This window comes from Odocoileus virginianus, chromosome 2 (genome assembly GCF_023699985.2).
Source record: "Odocoileus virginianus isolate 20LAN1187 ecotype Illinois chromosome 2, Ovbor_1.2, whole genome shotgun sequence".
NCBI lineage: Eukaryota > Metazoa > Chordata > Mammalia > Artiodactyla > Cervidae > Odocoileus > Odocoileus virginianus.
The window spans coordinates 99,895,292-99,910,907 of record NC_069675.1 but is presented as its reverse complement, the minus strand read 5'-3'; the positions used below and the strand labels follow the sequence as shown (position 1 = coordinate 99,910,907).

Genomic DNA, 15,616 nt, shown 5'->3' with positions numbered 1-15,616 from the left:
ATCTCGTGAATGAAGACACCTACTGCGTTTCCCGTCACGACAATCCTACAGGCAGGTATTTGCTGACCCATTTCACAGCCGGGCAGACTGAGGCTCCTCGCCCTGGACGACTTTCTGCCGCCACCTTCATGTGGCCGATGACCTCCCACTCTGGAGGTGAGAAGTGAGAAGGCTCACTCCAGTTGTCATCCCATCCCGGGGGCTCCTCTGAGAGAACTAGCCAATGGACTTGGGGTGCTTGATGCCTGCCCCCCACACCTCATCCCCCTACCACGATGCAGGCTCCTGGAACGTATTTTGGAGGTGAAGAGTGAACCCCCACCCCACTCCTCCTGAGTTCAAACTGTGCTCAAGCTAGAAATTTAACCTCACGGTGCCTCCATTTTGAGGGCTTCCCTACGTGGCTCAGATGGTAAAGAATCTGTCTGCAGGGCCGCAGACCTGGGTTTGATCCCTTGTCAAGAAGATCTGCATAACTGTCCCTACCTCTTAAAACTGGCGAGTCAGTGAAATGATGTATGCAAAGCTCTAGCCGCAGCAGCTGGCTCACCCTAAATGGCCATCACGGGACTGCATGAGTAGACGGCCTTGCCCCCATCCGCCACGGCTCAGCCGGCGCTGGAGGGGGGACAGAGGTTCCCTTTCCTTAGTTGTTCTGAGTCCTCCACAGTCTCTGGGGGAAGGCCGCACGATAACAAAACTTTTAAGAGACTTGTGTATTGACTCAACTATAAACCAACAGCATCGCTGACTGGGGTCTCCAGGGGTGTGGTCGGGGAAGACTGCGGCAGGGAGCCACTGAGGCCCTGAGTCCTGGGCTGGCCTGAGCAAGCGCTTAATCAAGGCCAAGTGCAAGCTTTAAGGAAATGGCTTTAGGTCTGCAGGGCTCCTGTTGGGCTGATGGGGCAGCTGCCATACCTGCTGGGGGTCTGGCTGCCCTGAGTTTCGCAGATGGAGCCTGGAGAGGGGGCAGAGGTGGAGGAAAGGTTGTTCACACGGCCACGATGCGCTGGATCTCTGGTAGGGTGTGAGGAGCCTGGAGCCCTGCTCTCAGGGAATTGTCACACTCCCTGAGGGTGCAGACGGCCCATACGCAGCCTAACTAAGTGAGAGACCAGGCCAGAGACGGGAGCCACGACCGAGGCAGACCGGGGGCCCGCTCGCCCCCCACGTGCCTTTCTCCTTCCGCAGCTGCAGGGTCAGGCCCTATTTTTATCCTCCTTTGACAGACGAGGAAACCCCAGTTGGGGCGATTAAGTGACTGTGTCCCAGGCACACAGAGGCCCAGTCGCTCATGTCGAAGCTATGAGAGCCTTGGGAGGGAGAGGATGGAGCCAGAGGAGGTGGGGAGCTCACGGCCAGCCCCCCCAAGAAGCCCCGGGGAGGGGACTCTTCACTGGGCCTGAGGGGTTGTTAGCCCAGGGGCCGAGTTCTCAAATGTGAGCATCGCTCACGTTTCTCTTACTGATTCTGCTTCCCAGAGACTTCTCCAGCCTCAGGGAGGGTCACTTGGCTGAGCTCTCTTGGCTGTGGGTGAGTGAGCAAAGAGGACCAGTGGACAGGGGGAAGGCAAGAGGCAAGGACCTAGGTCTGTGCATCAGACCCAGGTTCTCAGGGCCAGCCCAGGCTCCTGCTAGACTCCTGGGAGGGACTCCTCCAGTCAATGGGAGGCCAGAGGAGGATGACCAGGATCCTGGGCACTCTGTCTGCAGACTTGCCAGCCTGGTTGGTCATGGATGGCTTCTGTGTGCGTTACACCCAAGTCCAGCAAGGTCTGGACCACGTGGAGAGGCTCTTTGTTTGGCCTCAGGAGGAGTGGGGTTGGATCTTCTGCAGCAGAAAGGTGGACCATGCTGATGGCCAGAGAGCCCAGAATATCCACGAGGATGAGAACCAGGCGGCAGGAAGGCGATGACCAAAACAGAAGTGGGTAAACTGGGGTGCCAAGGTGGGGCTGCAGAAAAGCTGCGACCAGTATGGTAGTTCCAAAGGAGTTCATCGGCAGGTCCTCACCTCCCTTCTCCAACCTCCTCAGGTTTGTAAACTAAAGAGGCTAAGGTCTTCCCCAGCCAGAGCCTTGTCCCCGCGGGGTGTAAGAAGTCCCGAGTTCCAGGAAGCGGACAGTTGGGAGGGTGGGGGAAGGGTTTGGCCTCCTCTACAAGCTGCATTTCCCCGGAGGCCAGGCGTTGGTGTCTCAGCTCTCTGTGCCCCACGGCCATTTCAGTGCCCAGCGTTTCCTCACCTGTAAGCCGGGCGCAGAAGGCCTGCGCTGGGTGGGTGTGGGGACGCACCCGCTCAGGTGAGCCGGCGTCCTCTTTAATGTTGATTTTATAAAGACGCCCGCATCTGCGGAAGCAGCGCTCCTGCTCAAACTGTATCAAACCCAGTGACCTCAGGGGCCTGGGAAGGATCCAGCCCACACAAGGAAACTCCACCTTGTGGCTGGCAGGATCAGCGGGTACTAAGGAAAATTCGTTCTGCTTTTGACTTTCCACGGGGGTTTAACATATGAAAGGGCTTCCCTTGTGGTTCAGCTAGTAAAGAGTCCGCCTGCAATGCAGGAAACCTGGGTTCAATCCCTGGGTTGGGAAGATCCCCTGGAGAAGGGAACGGCTACCCACTCCAGTATTCTGGCCTGGAGAATCCCATTGGACTAAAGAATCCGACAGGACTGCGACTTTCACTTTCACTAGTATAGGCAAAGTGTATCCACTTTAGGTTATGAAAGTGAAAGTGAAGTGGCTCAGTTGTGTCTGACTCTTTGCAACCCCATGGACTGTAGCCTACCAGGCTCCTCCGTCCATGGGATTTTCTGGGCAAGAATACTGGAGTGGGCTGCCATTTCCTTCTCCAGGGCATCTTCCCAACTGAGAGATCGAACCTGGGTGTCCTGCATTGCAGACAGACGCTTTACCTTCCGAGACAACAGGGAAGCCTGCTTTAGGTTATAGCTAGATAAAAATCGACTTAAGGAGGAACTGCCACCCCCCAAAAAAAGATATCAAACGTGTCCAGGAGCTGAATCTTTCAAAATACAGAAAAGGGCAAGGGCCCACAGGTTTTACCTTCGGGGCCCACTGCTGGAATCCCAGCCTAGGGACCTTTGATCTCATTCCTGCCTCTCACAGGGGAAGATGGGAAAGAGGCTGGCGGGGGTGGGGGCGGGGGGCAGGTCTCCGGGCAGAGCCGGGAACATCCCCTGCTTCTCGCCAGCACGGGGCACTTGGCGCCCTCTCCCACGGCCAAGAACTCGAGCGACCAGGCCGTAGCCTGATACGGTGACCGGAGGTGGGCGGGATGGCGGGAGTGGGGTAGATGGGGGCGCGGCCGAGCGCGGCTCCTCCCTGGGCGGGGCCGCCCCTGCGCGCGCGCCAACGCCCCGCCCCCGCCCTCCTGCGCGCGCCCCCGCCAGGCTAATTAGGCGCGCGGTTTGTTTACAAACATGGGCGCCCGGCAGGTGCGCGCCGCCCGGACCGTGCGCGCCCGGGGTTCCAGGGCGGCCCCACCAACTCGGGGGTCCTCGGGCGAGGGTGGGAGAGGCAGGCGGGCGCTGGCGTCCTCCCGCCTCTTGTGCGCCTCTTTGGGCACCAGGAAATGCGCCCAGAGGCGTGTGTCCCCTGCGCCGGAGTGGGCGCGGGGGCGCCGCGCAGGGTCTCCGAGTCGCCACCGGCGCCGCGCCCCGCCCCCGCGCGCCCCCCTGGCCGGGCCCGCTCGCGGCCGGGTCGGCGGGGCGGGCGGCGGGCGGGGGCGCGCGGGGCGGGGCGGGGCGCCGGCGGGGCCGGGACATGTAGTCCGCGCGCCACGGCCTCCCCTGGGCGGCCCCGGCGCGGGCCCGGCCGCGGACTACGACTCCCGCCAGGCGCCGCGGCGCAGCGCATGAGCCCTGCTCGGCTCCGGCGCGTCTATTATGCTGCCGGGGCCGGCGAGCCAAAGAGGAGCCGGCCGCGCGGGCCGGGAGGGGACGGCCGCCGGAGCCGCCGAGGCCAAGTACGCCTTTCTTTTGCTTCCTTGCGCGCGCGGGGCGGCGGGCGGCGCGGGCGGAGGCGGGCCGGGCGGGCAGGGGAGCGCGGCCCCGTGCGCCCCGCGCAGGCCGCCGGCGCGTCCGGGGAGCCTGGCACCCGGGCGGCCGTCTCCGCCGCCGCCGCCTTTGTGCGCGGCCTCGATGCAACAAAGCGCGGCGGCGGCCCGGGGTCGCGGCGGCGGCGCGGACCCCTCCCCTCGGCCCTCCGCCCGCGCCCTCCCGGCCGCCCGCGTCCCGGGCTCGGGGGCGTCGCCGCGGCCGGGGCTCGCAGCCTGGAGTTGGCACGGTCCGCGCGCCCTGCGCCAGCGACCTCCCGCGCTCCCTCCCTCACGGAAAGGATTTTTTCCCCCCCTTTTCTCCGCCCGCCATCTTTTGAAGGGGGGATCGGGGAGGACGCGGAGGGGAAGGTAGCGCTTCGGCGCCACTTTGCCCGCGCGCGCCCGGCCCGCCCCGGTCCCTGGCCGCGGGGCTCGCGCGGGGGCTGTCGCCGCGGCTTGGGCGGGGGGCGAGGCTGGCGGCGCGGCGTGGAGGCCGCTCGCTACAGAGTTAGGGGCCCGAGCTGACTTTGAGCCCTTTGGAGTTGCTGGGTCGTTGCAGCCCGGAGGAGTTCCCGTTTTGAAAACAGCGTGAAAAGCGCTTACAACGGGCGAGATCGAGTTGGAGCGGGAGGAGCTGGGCTGGGCCCTGGCCTGACAGCGCGGCACAAGCCCGTCGGGGAGGAGTGCTCACCCCAGGCCTCACACGGCTCCCCCGGCCCTCGTGGGCTCCCCAGGAATAAACGTGGGGCTCGGGGGAGTCCTCTCCGCCTCTTGCCCGTCGGGGTCAGGGCCGGGGGTGGAGGCCTTGGGTCGCCTCCTTTTCCCTCGGGGCCAGGGGCGGTTTTGGAAAGATGAAAGTGGGAGCGTGGCACGGGTCCGCCAGCAGACCCCCCGGGGGCGGCCCCGTGGTCCACCCTGCGGGTTCCCGCCTTTGGGCCCAGTCCCTGGCCGTCCTGCGATCCTTCATTTTGGCTGGAAGCTTTCTGCCCAGAAGCGCATAACTGGGGCTCCTTCCCGTGTGTTCCCTGGGTTGTGGCTGCAAAGTTAATGGTGCTGGGGGTGCTGTTGTGTATCCTTTGGGCAAACTATGGGCCGGGGTGGGGGGGGGGGGGCGGAAGGCGTGTAACAGGGATCGCTGCGCCCCGCCCCCCCCTCCCCCCGTGAGGACGGAGGAGAAAGTTTTTTTTTTTTTTTAACCTTGTTTTGTAGGCTTTTTTCCTGACTCTTTATTTAAAATGGGGGTTCTTTTCCTGAGTCCCTGGATGGCATTTACTCCTGGGGGAGAGGTTGGCATTCAAGGGGGTGGGGGGGGGGAGAAAAGGCCTGAATCCCTGCGAGGGTCTGGCGTCAGGAGTTAGGGACCTCCTCGCTTCCCTCCCCCTCCACCACCCTCCCGCAGCCGGGAATCCGGCCTCTTATTTGCAAATAAAGCTCTGTTTGCCCTTCTCTGTAGTGAGGCCTTGATGTGTGCTCGCGGTTACAGATCCGGAGAGATAGGGCGCACGGCGTCTGGGGCGGGCGGGGACGCGGGCGGGGTGGGCTGCTTCTCTCTGGCATTTCTGGTCACCTGGGAGGTGGGAGGGGGCTGGCCTCTGGAATCCCGCCCCCGCAGCGCCTCTGAAGCTTCGGTCCAGCCCCAGCCCCGCCGCGGGGACGTCCGGGGAAGGAGGGCCAGGCGGCGCCGGTCGGGTTTTTTGTTTTTAGAAAGTGGAGTAATTGCCTTCCCTCCACAGCAGCCCGTGCGCGCTTGGGAAGTGAGCTCCGAGGGCCGGAGGCGATCTGTTAAATACGCTGCGCCCGCCGGGCTTGCGGGCAGAAAGTGAAAGTGGACGGGGGAGGGGGGCGGTGCGGCGGGGTAGACAGCGCCCTCCGGGGCCAGCCGCGCCTCCTGCGCCCTCTTCCTCCAGCCTGGCGCATTGCCAGTCGTCCGAGCCCTGCGCCCCGCGCCCACGGCCATTTCCTGGTTCTGGGCGGCAGAGGCTGTCTGGGGAGCGCTGGCCCCCTGCCACCGATCGCAGTGGAGTGGTTGGTGCAGGACACCGCCCCAGCCAGCCTGGCCCTGCACCCACCACTGGGGTCCTGTACTCCTTGGAGAGCAGCGCTCCTCATCCTGTGGGGCCGGGGGCGCTGGCCCAGGTGGGGAGTGGGGTTTCCCCAGGGAGCGTCTGCCCGGGTGCATGTGCAAAGCTGCTCTGCGGACACTGCCCCCCACCCCCCTTCCCCACCAGTCTCGGGGCAGTCTGGCTGAGTAGGTGGTCCTCCTTCTGGTCTACCTGTCTGGCGGACTTGTAGAGGCATAGGGCACCCGTCAGGTCCTCGTAGACCTCGTACCAGCGGCCAGTGTCTGGTCACCATTCCTTGCTTCCAAAGGGAACTTTAGTGACGTGTGGCAGAGAGCTGCATCGTGCTGGGCACACACCTGTCTGCTGGGAGCTTGTCCCAAGAGAGCCCTCTGCCCCACCCCGAGCTCTGCCCCCTGGTGTCCGTGGACAAGGTCCACAGGTGTCTCAACAGTGTCGGGTGGCCCGGGCACTTGGTTGGGGGTGCCGATAGGTAGGTGCCCAGGGGGCGGGCAGCTTGTTGAGCCCCCTCAGCTCCCCCTTGAGTCATGAACCCCTTTGGCACCTGCACCCCCCGCTCTGGGGGCCTGTGGTCCTGCCTCTGACAAACACTGGGCTCTTAAAGGGCAAGTGTGACGTTTCTGGGTCTGCGAGTGGAGATGATAGTTACCTGGGCCGGGGTGGGGGGTGTGTGTCCAGAGGCCCCACTGCGTCAACGCTGTGGGTCAGCCTCTGTTTCTGCGGCCAGGTTTTCACCGTTGCACAGGAGAACCTGGCCTGAACCTAACCCCTTTTCCAGGGTCTTTGTGAGCTGGAGTCTGAGCTGGCAGGCGCATGGGGGGCGCCCTCCACCATCCTTGCCGCAGAACTGGGGGAGTTGGTCAGGAGGTCACGAGGCGCCTGGGAGAACACTCCCTGTGCTCAGGGACTGCCACCTGGGGTGCCGGGTGCCGCAGGCGCCCCGTGGGTTTTCCTACAAGTGTTGGAATCTGGGCTCAGGAGGGTGATCAGGAGCGTGTTCAGGAGGGCTGGGGGCACGCGTGTCCCAGATGCTGCCCTGTCGTGAGGAGCTGGCGCTCCGGGGTCCCCGCCGAGGTCCCTGCTAGCTGGGGGCGGGAATGCGTGTCGAGCAGCTGGACCCTCGTGCCGTGTGATCAGGAGGAGCTGGTGGGCAGCGTGGTCTGACGGCGTCACAGGGTGAAACTCGGGTGCAGATGGGAGGAGAGGGCCGGAGGGGTGCTGCCCAGCCCGCAGCCTGCCCGCCCTTGGGGCGGAGCGCTGGCCATGCCCGCCGGGTGCCAGGGCTGCTGGTGCGCCCCAGATAAGCCACACCCACCCTGTGCTCTGCGGTCTCAGCTGCCAGCAGGCTGTCCCGGCCGGGCCGTTGGGGGTCTGGGCGGGGAAGACACCGATGGCCGCGTGACGGTCCCCTGAGATGTCGGAGCCTGCACCCCCATGCCCCGAGGGCGGGGAGAGACTGCGCTCAGTCAGCGTGTGAGCTCTGGGGCTGTGGGAAGGGTCCCGGGGGTGGCGGCTGAGACCCCTGGCTCTTGGGCACCCCCGGGCTCAGAGCGCGTGCTGGTCCCTCTCCAGGGCGTCCAGGCTCCGGCCAGCCCTCCCGTGGGAGCCCCTGCTGCCCTGGAAACATGTGGACACCCAGGGAGCGTGTTTGTGTGGGGACCCTGGTTTACCGAGGCTGGGCCATGCGAGGTGCCGCTCTGGGCTGGCACTGGTGGGCTCCCAAGGGCTGGGAATGGGGGGCTGGCTGCCCCTCAACATTGGGATTGGCCGGTGGTTGTGGAGTCCCAGCCTGATCTCCCACCTCCCTGCTCAGGCTCCACAGCCTCCCGGCCCCTCTAGGTCTTGGGTCCCGTCTGTTACATGGGGCGAAGGGTCAGCGTCCTTGTGAGGGCCGCCGCCTGGGGTGTGAGCTCGGGAGGGCCCTGGCGGGCGTGGCCACTGCCTGGGTCTGATCTGGGACGCGCGGTGTGTGTGGAGCCTCCTCTTGCTCAGGGTCCCAGAGCTGCCCACATGGTTGTTGGTGTCAAATGGGGGTTGTCTTTTGGGACAGGCGACAGTGACCGCATGCAGGGCCAGGCCCCCCGGCAAGTGCAGTGACCGCCTGACCCCAGCATCGTCTGTGGGGCCGACTGGCCCAGAGAGGCTGCTTCCCCCTCCCTCTCCAGGAGCGTGGGGGCTGGTCAGGCTGTCGTCCGTGTGTCCCCTGGCGTCATCCCCCCTTCTGAGTGGCCCGTCCCTCGCGCCCCCCCCAGAACTCCGCTGGAGCTTTCCAGCCCTTGACATGCACCGCTGGTGCAGCGTCTCTATGGTTTCTTTGGTTTTTCTTAAGGGTGGATTATTTGAGAGGGGTGGGGACAGCCTCCCACAGGTCAGGGGGCCTGGCTGGCCTGACCCCCACTGTGAGCAGTGACCCCACAGCAGAGCTGGTCAGAGGCTGGCTTCTCCAGGTAGGCTGGCGGGCTGGGCAGAAACATGGGGTATCAGGGAACACTGGATTGAGGAGGAGCCTTAGCTGTGGGGGGTGCAGAGCTGAGAGGACATGGGGCGTCGGGAGGGGGCCAAGAACTCTCGGTGGGCCAGGCTGGTTCCTTAGTTCAGTTCAGTCGCTCAGTTGTGTCTGACTCTGACCCCATGGACTGCAGCACGCCAGGCCTCCCTGTCCATCACCAACTTCCAGAGTCCACCCAAACCCATGTCCATCGCATTGGTGATGCCATCCAGCCATCTCATCCTCTGTCGTCCCCTTCTCCTCCTGCCCCCAGTCCCTCCCAGCATCAGGGTCTTTTCCAGTGAGTCAGTTCTTCACATCAGGTGGTCAAAGTATTGGAGCTTCAGCTTCAGCATCAGTCCTTCCAATGAACACCCAGGACTGATCTCCTTTAGGATGGACTGGTTGGTTGGATCGCCTTGCAGTCCAAGGGCCCCTCGAGAGTCTCCTCCGACACCACAGGTCAAAAGCACCAGTTCTTCAGCGCTCATCCTTCTTTACGGTGTGACTCTTGCATCCACACGTGGCCACCAGGAAAACTGTAGCTCTGACTGCTCGGACCTCGAAGACCGGGGGTGCTGTGGGCATGCGATGGGGCTGGCCTGGGGGGGTCGTGCCCTGACCCTGGGTGGGCTCAGGCCCTGGTCGGGGCTGAGCCGCTCTGGGAAGCGGCCCTTCGGGAGGCCGCTGTGGTCGCACTCATCCCTGCGAGGCGGGCAGTGGTGGCCAGCAGGGCCCGGGGTGTGCGGGGCCCCTGCCTGCCTGGCTGACCTGCTCGGAGGCCCCTCGCCGGGCCCCTGGGTCCCCTCGCTGGAGGAGGCAGTTGGCTCCGTCTGTCACTGAAGCCGACCCTGCCCACACGGCTCCTGTTTCCTGAGGCCCGGCCGCTCCTGGCAGAGGCGCTGGGGTGGCGGGCTGGCCCCTCCCTGCGGGTCAGCGCTTTGTCTCTGTGGGTCTCTCCCGGCCGTTCTGGGATGTGGTGCGGAGCCTCCGAGGTTGGGCGGATGGCCTTGCTCGCAGCCTGGCTTTGCCCTGGGCCTTTTCACCACTGAGCCTCCCACCTCACCCGGAAAGTGGAGCCCCTATGGCCCCCGCCAATGCTGGGATAGGACCTGGGGAGATGGGGCAACGTCATGGTTGGGCCCCCCCCCCCCAACTCAGGAGGCGAGGCCGCAGGGTCTGAGCTGGCCGGGGGTGGGGAGGAGCTGACACTGGGATGGGGCACCCCTCCCAGGCTTTCTTCCAGCCTCTGACCTCCGCTCTCTGTGCCCACGTCCCCCACCAGGCTCCCCCCAGCCTGACTGTGGCTCGAGACCCCCCCTCGGCCCGACGACCCCCAAGCTAAGAGCTTCCTGGATCTCCTCACCCCTCTGCCTCCTCCTCTGACCCTGCCCACCTCCCTGCTAACCCCCCAGCCCATGGCTGAAAGCATGTCCCCCGATGGTGGTGAGCGAGCAGCCCCTGGGTTGGGCACCCCCCCTCCCCCCAGCATCTCCTGAGGCATGGAGGAGACCAGGCCGCCCAGGAGTGCCTGACTCTGGCCGCTGGGTCTTGTCTGCGGCGGAAGGGTCAGAGCCGCCGCTGCGGCTGCGTTTTCTGGGCGGTTTCCCTCGGGGTCCCTGGACAGAGGTCCACACTCTGCCCTTGTTTGTCCAGGAGCCTGAAGGGCTCTGGTGTCCAGCCTCTCAATGCATCCCTCCGGGTTGAGCCATCCTAGAGGGGCTGCGTTTGTGTTTTATTTCTGATTACAGTTCCCTGGGGAGGAAGGAGGCGGGTCCCAAAGCCTTGAGCCCAGGGACCCTGGGAAGGGGCGGGGAGAAGGCCGTGACCTCCGGCCCGCCTGCTGTGGAGCTGGGACACCGCCCCCACCCCTGCCTGTGGCCGGACGTGTCCTGCAGAGTCCCTCGCGTCGGAGTGGCGGGTGTGTGGCCCCGGAGGGTGGGGCGGCCGCGCAATGACCCCCGGCCCCACCCCTCCACCGCCGTGGGCCAGCCGCTCGGCTTTCTGGGCCCTCCCGTGGGATCCCGCCCCAACCCCTGTCTGCGTTTCCTCTCGCTGTTCGAGGGCTTTTGCGGTTTGTCAGCGTTTCCGCTCCAGGTGGTTTCAGATCCCCTCTCTTCGAGGGAAGGCTTCTCTCACTCTGACCTTCGCATGTTTGTGGTGCTGCCGTCAGGCCTGGCAGGGGGCAGGAGATGTGTGTGTGTTGGGGGTGCTCCCCAGGATGTGTGTGTGTGTGCTCCCCGGAGGTGTTTGTGTGTGGGGGGGTGCTCCCCAGGAGATGTGTGTGGGGGGGTGCTCCCCAGGAGGTGTGTGTGTATGTGTTGGTGCTCCCCAGGAGGTGTGTGTGGGTGAGTGCTCCCCAGGAGGTGTGTGGGTGGGCGGGGAGGTGTGTGTGGGTGGGCGGTGCTCCCCGCGAGGTGTGTGTGTGGAGGGGAGTGCTCCCCGGGAGGTGGGGGGGTGCTCCCTGGGAGGTGTGTGTGTATGTGTTGGTGCTCCCCAGGAGGTGTGTGTGGGTGAGTGCTCCCCAGGAGGTGTGTGGGTGGGCGGGGAGGTGTGTGTGGGTGGGCGGTGCTCCCCGCGAGGTGTGTGTGTGGGCGGTGCTCCCCGCGAGGTGTGTGTGTGGAGGGGAGTGCTCCCTGGGAGGTGGGGGGGAGTGCTCCCCGGGAGGTGGGGGGTAGTGCTCCCCGGGAGGTGTGTGTGGGGGGGTGCTCCCAGCCTCGCTCTCCCCTCTGAGGGGCTGGGGCCCAGGGGTCCCCATGCAGGGCATGCGTGAGCCTCGTCATGGCTAGGCCGAGAGCTCCCAGCTTGCTGTGCCTGCGGCCGTCTCCCGGAAGGCTGGTTCTCAGCGGGCCTGGCAGCTCCGGGGCCCATGGGGGCGTCGGGGGCTGGCCGCACGTTTTGCTCCTGCGTGTTTATCCCTGGAGGTGAGACGGGGGTGAAGGGGAGCCCGCGCGCCTTGCAGGGCTGCTCCTGCGTCTGGGCTCTGTCACCTGCGCTTCCCGCCCCATCCCGGGCTCTCCTGCCCGAGTCCCCGTGCCCAAACCTTGGGTCGTCTCTGCTGGGCCGGGAGCCCAGGGAGCAGGGCTGTGCCCCCAGACCTCACTATTGCTGTGGGGTGGGGGGCACAGGGTCCTGAGTGCCCCAGGAAAGGGGGGTTCACCTCCTCTTCCTGAGGTGGGGGCTTCCCAGTGTGGCCAGCAGAGGGGCCGTGGAGGCCCCCTGCATGTCCCGCTTCTACTCAGAGACCCCCAGTCATTTCAGCCCCGCTTCCACTCCTGTGATCACAGAGCAGACGTATCTCCTTCATAAGACTTGATCCTCCTCTCTGAAGCGAAGGGCTTTTAAAGAATTGTACCGCACATCGCTGTCACCCCCAAAGCACTGACGTTGAGTCCACGGTCATCAAATGGCTGTGTGGACGTAGACGCCTCCCTTCTCACTGTCCAGCAGGTGTTTCTAGTGCGCTGGCCCAGGGCAGAGGTGCTGGGGGGGGGCATTGCCTCACCCGCCCCGGCTGTCCCCCCTAGGCCTCGAGGGGCCCCGAGGCATCCCGGGCTGGGTGGAGAAGCCGACCCCAGTGATGGGCAGCCTTCCTGCGTTGCAGCTGGGACCCCAGAACACTGCCCCAAGGATTGAACTTTCTTTCTTGTTCTTTTGCAACGGCAGCTGGCCCTTCGCCGCTGAGGGTCGGCCTTCTGTGTCTGTGTTTACCTCCCTGGGAGGCTGACGTGTTTCCCTGCAGGCTGTTGTGTCTGACCTGGGACGTTGTCTCAGACCCTGGGGGTGCAGGAATGCAGGAGCGCTGGCTGGGTTCTGAGACCCCGGAGGCTCCGTTGGGACATGCCTTATGTTGGGGGAGCGGGAGTCGGGCTGCGGCCTGTTCCGTGAGGCTGCGGGTTGCTCCCAGCCCGATCAAGGCGGGCGTTGCCTGCTTGTGCCCCAAGTGGGGGCACTCATGTCCCAGGGGGTCACGGGCGTCTGTGGGGGCCCTTCTCCCGCCCCAGGGGGCAGCTCGTCCGCGTGGTGGGGGCCTGCGTGCCCTGGGCCTCGGTTTCCCCACCTGTAGCCAGCGCCTGTAGTGCTACCAGGGGCTGACCTGGGGCCCCCGAGGGGGGCTCCCCGCCGGACATTTCCTCTGCTCCTTCTGTGGCCCCTCCTGGTGCCCCCACCCAGCCACAGGGGCTTAGGCCACGGGAGCACGCTGGAGCCTTCTGGAAACCCACAGTCGTGAGTTTGCCTTGTTTCTCTCGATGGAGGGGGCCTGTGGGCGCCCCCCTGGGGCTCTCTTGAGGAAGAGGTTCTGGAGTCTCTGCCGGTGGACGCAGGCACCCGGCCACGTTGGCCCCCCTGCAGTCTCGTCCGGGTCCCTAGCCAGGGGGGCCAGGTGGGCAGGTGACCAGCGTCCGTCCTGGGTGGGGCCTGGCAGGGCTGAAGGGAGGGGGTGGGCTGCCCATGTGCCCACGCCGAGCCCAGGCCTGCTGGGTGAGGAGATCCCCCCCGAGGGGCTGGTGTCCCAGGCTCTTTAGCCGTTGTCCAGCAGCCCCCGGCCCCCACGTCCTCGAGGGTGTGTGCCGTGCCTCCATCCTTGGGGCTGGCTTGGAAGCGCTTGACCGCTGACGGCCGTGCCGGTGGTCAGCCAGGAGGGCAGCTGGGACTTGGACCCTGGTGTGGCAGACCCTAGCAGGTACGCCCTTCTGCAGGGCCCCCGTGTCTGTGGCATCTTTGCATCCCCAGCTGAAGTAAGACTCACACCAGGAACTCGGAGGGGCGCCGCTGCCCGGGACCACCCCCCGGGGTTGCGGGGGCCCTGCTCACAGTTGTGGGGGGGGGCCGTCTGGTGTCTTATGACTGCTGGGCACCCTCTCTCTCACCCTGTGACGCCAGGAGCCAAGTCGGGAGGCAGGGGGGTCCTGGGCTTGCGTTCCCCGAGGCCCTCTGTGGCTAGGTTCAGGAGATAGCCCAAGGATGGCAGAGCCTCAGCTTTGTCATCCGTGCGGTGGGCCTGCTCAGTGGCCATGTGGGATCACATGGCATCTCCCCTTTAGTGGGAGTGGAGGGCCCGCGGCCGACCACCCAGCGTCCTTCGGGGCTTCTCCACCATCTGCCCCCGTGACCTCGCCCAGGAGGGCAGCTGGTGAGGCCTGGCCAGGGCCCGCTGGGGGTGGGTGCACAGTGAGCCTGGACGGAGCCAGGTGGTGACTCCCCGGCCTGTCCTGTTGTTTTAAGTCCCCACGTGGCTCCGGCCCTCTTCTCTGGGACCGACGTCGGTTCAGGGCTGAGCCCTGGAGGGGCGGGTGGGGGCCAGCTAGTGGACTGTGTGGCCCCAGCTTCTTTCTGGAAGCAGCCTCTGCCTTCCGTTCCCGGGATGCGGCCCGACCCCTGCCCGGACGAGGCGGCTGACAGACGGCACAGCTGTGGTGGGTGGCCACCTGCTGCCTGGACAGGTGGGCGTTGGTTGGGTTTCTTGGCCATCCAGGCAATGTGGGCCGGGATGGGGGGTGTGAGGGGGTCGACGGCGCCTCTCACAGCCCTGCCGAGGGCGAGCCAAGACCTCGGGGTCGTCGTGGAGCCAAGACTTGCCCCAGATGGAGCACGCACGGCTGCCGGGCCTGGCCCCGGACCTTGGAGGAAGAGACAGGAGCTCCCAGACGCTTGGCCGGGTTGGAGCTTTTTTCCAAACTAGAAATCCCTTTACACTTGCTTGTTTTTGCAAGAGTAACGTGTTTCTAAAAAAAGAAACCCACCAGTTCAGAAACACAAGCAGAAAGGCAGAAGGCAGCCCACGGGCCCGCGCGCTGTGGGCACCCAGGGAGCCTCTCCGTCAACTTGCTGTCCCGGGACGTCCCGCGCTCAGCCAGCATCTGGTTTCCTCGGGCTTGCTGTCGGGTCAGCAGGGTTGACGGGGAGGCGAGGCCGGACTCTCGCTGTGGCTCTGCTCGCCCTGGACACGTGGCCCGATCTGGGCGGGCTGGCCCCGACAGGGAGTGGCGTGGCCCCTCACCCGCCCCCAGAGGGACAGCGCCGGGTGACCTGTGTGACGCTGCGGCCCGCCTGGTAGGGTTCTGCCCGAGCCCCTGGCTGCACGGCCCTGTCGGGGAGAGCGGTCCTGGTGCCCGGGGTGGGGGCCTTGCCAGCCTCCGACGCTCCTGCTACCCTTTCTCCTCCCTGCTGAGCACAAGCACCGCGCTGGCCTCTGCCCTCGGGGGGACGCCACAGCCCTGCAGGCACCCCACACGCCCGCGGGAGCCCGGGTGCAGGGGCTGCACCCCCCCTGGTGGCGGTGCTGGAGGCCGCGTTTGTTTGCAGAGTCCCCCTGCCCGTGCCAGCCGCAGGCTGTGGGGCATCCGGCAGCATCCGTGCGTGTCCTCGCTGAACCTCGCACGCCCTCCGGGGTTTGCGGTGGTTCTCGCCTCGGGACTGTCTGTGGTCTGTGGTCGGTGTTCCCTGAGCGCGTGCCAGGCCCGCACTGGGCTCCAAGCTGAGCTGCGTCCTCTGGGATCCCCGGCCCTGCCGAGCCGGCGCCCGGGCTGGGCGGGAGTGAGGCGGGACCCAGGCAGTGGCTCCTGCTCTCTGCCCCTCCTGGGCGGAGCCGGCTGCCTTGTGGGGCCTGGGCGCCCAGCCGCGGAAGCAGTGTGTCCGTGTTTGCGGCGGGGGCTGGCTGCCTGCGGCCCGCCGTGTGGAGTGGTCCATCACTGGTCAGGAGAGGGGGCGGAGGTTGAAGGGCAGGCTGCAGGCCCCTGTGCAGGCCCCGGTGCGTCCCTGCAGAGAACTGCGCAGGGGGCCAGGCTGCACCTTGGCAGCGGCCTGGGCCCTTCCCGGGGCCCCCGTGTCCCCTCAGGTGGCTTCAGGGCCTGGCGGTGTCCTGCCTGCCTCTGAGGACTGCGTATCACCAGCGCTGGGTACTGGGTGCCTGCCCGCCTGCGTCTGGGGGCCCGCGGGTCCCACACCTGGGGGTTCAAACCTGGGGCCCCACCCGGCCCGCACCGGG

At 65.9% G+C, this 15,616-nt stretch overlaps 1 protein-coding gene across 3 annotated transcripts in view; it reads left to right on the top strand.

Annotated features, from left to right (window-relative positions):
• The first annotated feature begins 3,850 nt into the window (after positions 1 to 3,850).
• Positions 3,851 to 15,616, top strand: part of BRD3 (bromodomain containing 3) — a 35,801-nt gene continuing 24,035 nt past the window's right edge. For all 3 annotated transcript variants that reach the window (XM_070455925.1, XM_070455927.1, XM_070455917.1), the window contains exon 1: positions 3,851 to 3,987. The gene's annotated coding sequence lies outside the window, so the exon portion shown is untranslated. The remainder of the gene's footprint in view (positions 3,988 to 15,616) is intronic.